The 5,343-nt window shown below is 30.1% G+C and overlaps 1 protein-coding gene across 1 annotated transcript in view; it reads right to left on the reverse strand.

The window, feature by feature from the left end:
- The window catches only part of LOC108560334 (venom protein 302), a 64,780-nt gene that overhangs the window by 26,583 nt on the left and 32,854 nt on the right, over positions 1–5,343 (reverse strand). The window lies entirely within an intron of this gene.

Genomic DNA, 5,343 nt, shown 5'->3' on the forward strand with positions numbered 1-5,343 from the left:
GATTGTAACATTCCTCCTTATTTTCAACTGGGAACCAGACGCAGAATAGGCAGTTTCATCGAGACCAGCTACTGATAAGAACATCTTATATTTTCAACCAGACGCAGAATTGGCAAAATCTGTATAGGAGCAGTGACCTGTAGCGGAGCGTCTTATCAAAACTGTGCTTTACTCCTCAAACTCCCACCCCCTTGCTTAGTTAATTTTATACGTAGAATAAGGATATGTAATTAGTCTTAGGAAGAACGTAAAAGAATCAAGTCGTATCGAATATTTTAATAATAAACATCAAGTAAAACTTGTTCAATTTATTATTTACCAAACCTAAAGCTCCATAACAGACAACGTGTCCCTGGGACACGACATTTTATTTATTGGTCCATTTCGAAAAAAACTATATTCAAGAAATATATTGAAAACAGTGTCGCAGCAAGTGTCTGCAATGCGGAAGGGCCCATAAGTATAAAAGCCCTCGCATTGCTCCGACATCATCGACTTATCCATGAAAAAATTGTCCCTTTGATCATGCTTATATTAACTTGTGTTATAACATACTTTATTAATATTAAATTTTTACTCTTGATTCTGTTGATATTATTAAACTATTATATGTTCTTTAGTTTCAATGAAATATGAAATATTCAGAACTTTATATGTTATCAAGTTTCAGTTCCATAGTAACGTCAATAAATCCCAAATTAGTCATAAGGGAACTTCGTTCTAAGTTATCCCCGTATTGAGAATATTTATTATATTATTTAAAGTGATGTTAAATTGGAAACAGTTCAAACAACAAGAATAGTATAATCAGAGCACCTATAATTTTGAATAAAAGTCATCCCTATTATTACCACAGCCCCCACGAAAGGGTTAAACCGTGAACTAAAGGACATTCACTATTACAACATTTCAATATAATAATCCGAGAATTTCCACCGATTGTTGCTCGAATATATTGCGTGTTCGTAGTGTAATTAGGGTCAACCATGCCGACAAAGTTCGTAAATTATGGAATTTAATCATTAAATTATACGTTTAAAGTGTACTTGAAATATTCATATACAGCAATATCTTACATAATGCGGCTTCAAACAGTCCGGATTAAGTTTTAATTGTTCTAAAAATAGTGTTTCTAAAAATTTCTCCTTTTTATGTAGTCGAATCGCTCGATTAGTCCGGTTCAATCTATTAGGGATATTGGCGGAACCGTACTTTACGAGGTTTTCTCTTCATATATCTGAGATTGAAATAAAAAGAAACTTTTTTTTTAAGAAGTTGTTTGTCTTTAAAACTAACAATGCAGAATTTGTATTTAGAATACATAGATTTTTAATGAAGCTACTTTTTCTCCAAAGTTAGGATACCAAATAAAATTATTAAATTCTATTATTAAATTTAAAAACCATAATTTACAATTTTATAAAAAAAAAACATGTTGAAACAATACTAAAGGTTATCATTTCTTGATCGACAATTAAGACGTTAAAAGTTTTTTTTAATATAAATTAACAGTATAAAACTTTAAATATAGTCCCATAAATTCTTTAAATCTACAATGCAGTCATTAAAAATCATTTATTTTCCTTAGGACTTCAAAATAATTGTGTTGTATTTCTGCATTATTTATTTAATTTTCAGTAATCTCGTTATTTACAAATCACAATTAGCAACGCGATTCTGCTGCACTGCAGTAATCTTTCAAGTGCATTGCGTTTTTTACCTTGAACTTATACTCATTTTTTATTTATATACTTTTATAAAATATTAATTTGTGGATTACAATCCGATTAACAATTACAAAAATCTGCTCACAAAGGCAACATTTAATTATAAATATAATATTTTGAATACAGTTGCATTAATATTACAAAAAAAAACTCTATCTATATTTAAATTTATATCGCATTTTCTGTTATATTATTTATTATTAAATAATATAACATTATATAGAGAATATATATATTTTTTAATTTGAAAGTAAATAATAGAAATTTCATTGTAACTATTAAAATAATACTCTAATTTTCGATATATAAATATCATCGATACGCAAATGACCCAGAATCATCTAACTAAGATCAATATATAATATTTCGTTATAAATGTACATAAACTATTAATAACTTGTACATTTCTCTAATAATTTCAAAAACAGAATGTTTTGAAAATTGTGTACAAAGCAGTAGTAAAAATATTATTAATATAATGTAAAATGAATTCGATCTTCACAAGACAATAGATATATTTAAATAATAGCACAAATTAGGGTGATAAGACGTTCCGATTTTTCTGGATTTGTCCATTTTTTAGTTTAGATGTCCCGATTTTTGAATGAACTGGTCTGGTCACCCTACCACAAATACAAAAATATAATAACATTGCATTCCATAATTACTTCCTATTATCAACTAAGCGTAATATTAAGGTGTACCAACTTGTATAAAGTTATCAAATATGAGAATATAAACTGCTGGTATGTATAAAGCTGTATCTATCTATACTATGTGTCATAAGAGACATAAATGTCTGTCAGACATACCAACAACTATTATTTATCATGGAGTACGATGATTGAACTGACAGTTTCAATTGTACGATATACTGCCATATGTACATAGTAGTTGGCACGCCTGACATACATTTATGTATAAAGTCACGCATAGTGTGCATTCAACATTAAATGAACATGATTTAATAATTTATGAATATACACAATAGGCTAATGACCGCAATATTTTTTATAAAAATTTATTGTATATTTAAAATGCTGAATTACCTTGAAAAATATTGTTCATATCAAATAATTTATGTCAGCTTAATACCCTCTTGAAGAAAAAAGGATACTTTTCTATTATATTTCTATAAAGCAAAAAATACCACTTTAGCAATAAAAAATAAATATTCAGTTTAATAAGAAAAAGCATCTTCTGAAAATGAAAGAACTGTTCAAAAGTGATTTGCTTAGAACTAATTATATAATTTTGTATACTTTTATTTTGCTGTATTAAAGTTTAGTTTTGAAATATTCACTATAGAATCCGTACTAATCGAAACCGGACTATACGAATTGTACAAACTTATATCTCTAAACATAATTATTTATATAAGGAAATCTTGTTTGTATTATATTATACCTTATAAACAAATAATGCTTGCAAGTTGTACATGACCAACTTTAAATTCTCCGAAGTTGCAACGCGATGTATTTCACGCTAGGGGATATATTCAACATTTATCAAGACACAATGTAACGTTGTAAATAAGTCGGAATAATAAATACATATAACAGTTGCTATATGAGAAACAGTACGTATACAAACAATAAAACGTAAATTGAATTTGGCGAAACGGCAAAGAATATTATGTGCACAGAATTCGACAATTAGGGTAATGGAATAATAGACAATTGAATTAACACCGAATACGAAATACGCATTCAGTGACGGAAATTGTAATATGAAAACGAACTGGAGGCAAAAACCATGCTTTTAAATAACCGGTTTTCGTATTCAATTATTTCAATAAAAAAAAACGGTTTTAACCAAATATATACAGTCGACTCTGCTTAATTGGGACACTGGTTAATCGAGACAGCCGCTTATTAGGGACAAGTGCTAAAGAACGGAAATAGAATCGAGCAAATAACAAATGGAACTTTGTATAATTGGCACACCCGCTTAATCGGGACAAATATAATAGATTTGTCCCAATTAAGCCGAGTCGACTAAAATGATTACATTTATTATTTAGTATTCGGATGTATCCGAAGTATGTAAGTTATTTAGCACCTATAAATATATAACAAAATAAAATATACTGGACGTAAAAACAGCGGTGAATATTTTTTCAAAAAAAACCGGTATTTAGAAACCGTTAAAACGAATGCTCCGGAATGCATATTACATTTGACCTTGCTCTCGATCGTATTCTCTTATTTTCTTTTTTCTCACAATTTTGCTTTAATTTTCCGCAGAGGTTTTCCATGTATGGATTTTCCTCTCGCACACGACATATCCCAATCGCTAATTTCCCCCGGCACATTCAATCACGCACGTTTCATGCAGCACGGATCCTTAAATCCCTGAAAGAAAGCAACGAAATTGAAAGAAAGAATGAAACAAAATAATAAGCGAATTGTCTGCGCCATTTATTAGCCTCGATGTGCTTTCTTTTTGTTTCGTCCTTCGAACGTAACTTCCGGTTTTCCCTGGAAAAGAGCGCTCTCCCTCGGCCACTCCGGCAAATAAGAATATATTACGTAATACGACATCCGTTTCCCCGGCTACCGTTACGTAGTTTTTCGTTCGCAAAACGTGCGGAGGGAGGCGAAAAAGGGATGGCTGTGAAAAGACAAACACGGGAGAAAAAAAAAAGAAACTGCCTTGCGTACATTAAGAGCGAAACTTTTCATTTCGCCTCCACCATTCCACGACCTGTATAATTCACCGCGTTTTTCCATTAAACACTTACGTAAAAAATATAACGAAAGAAATATAAGTATCTGCGCACACATAGACGAAAAAAATTCTTTTCTCCGTCGCCGTTCGGAAAAAGTAAATAAAATTTAGATTGACATTTTCGCGTGTCGCCAAAGTTAAACGTCATTAATTTTTCCTCTCACGTACGCCACTCGTGATAAAGTTATAATTTTATTTGCCTGTTTCTTTTATTTCTTTATTATTATAATATTATATAAATATTAAAGTGTGGTACGTGACCGCACCAAAAATAGGTAATGTGAAAATTATATTTGGACAACATTCCCTATTTTCTGTAATTAATCACATTATGTGACGCAAATAAGAAACAAAGCAGAGTTTTACTTTTAGGTAATATTTCCGCCCCAGAAATTGATCACTAAACTACTCTATTTAAGTTTGGCAACTTTTATGAACTCTGAATGATGCCATTAGAAGTTTGAAACCAAAGAAAAGTATAAGTAAATAATACCGATAATAACTGATATAATGAATCTTATATACATTTTGATAAACTCTAAAAAATAGAAATATTGAAATCAAAAACCCCATCAATGTATAATATAATATGCTAATAGCAATAGGTTTTTTATGATGCGAATATATTAATCATTTATTTCTTATCAATAATTTCTAATGAGAAAAATCGTTTGGTATAATGATTCCAAAATCACGAAAATAACGTTTACTGGAATAGCCACTTTGGATTTCGTGGAGAACAGGCATGATAAAACAGGTTAATCGATTAGTTTATGACAGAATCTGGAAGAGCTTCAATCCTTGATATGTCACAGGCTTTTGACAAAGTAGGACATACAGATTTGTTTTACAAGCTAAAAATGAATCTTTCGTATATTTTCTATGA

This window comes from Nicrophorus vespilloides, unplaced genomic scaffold (assembly GCF_001412225.1).
Source record: "Nicrophorus vespilloides isolate i.1.1-1 unplaced genomic scaffold, Nicve_v1.0, whole genome shotgun sequence".
Taxonomy (NCBI): Eukaryota; Metazoa; Arthropoda; class Insecta; order Coleoptera; family Silphidae; genus Nicrophorus; species Nicrophorus vespilloides.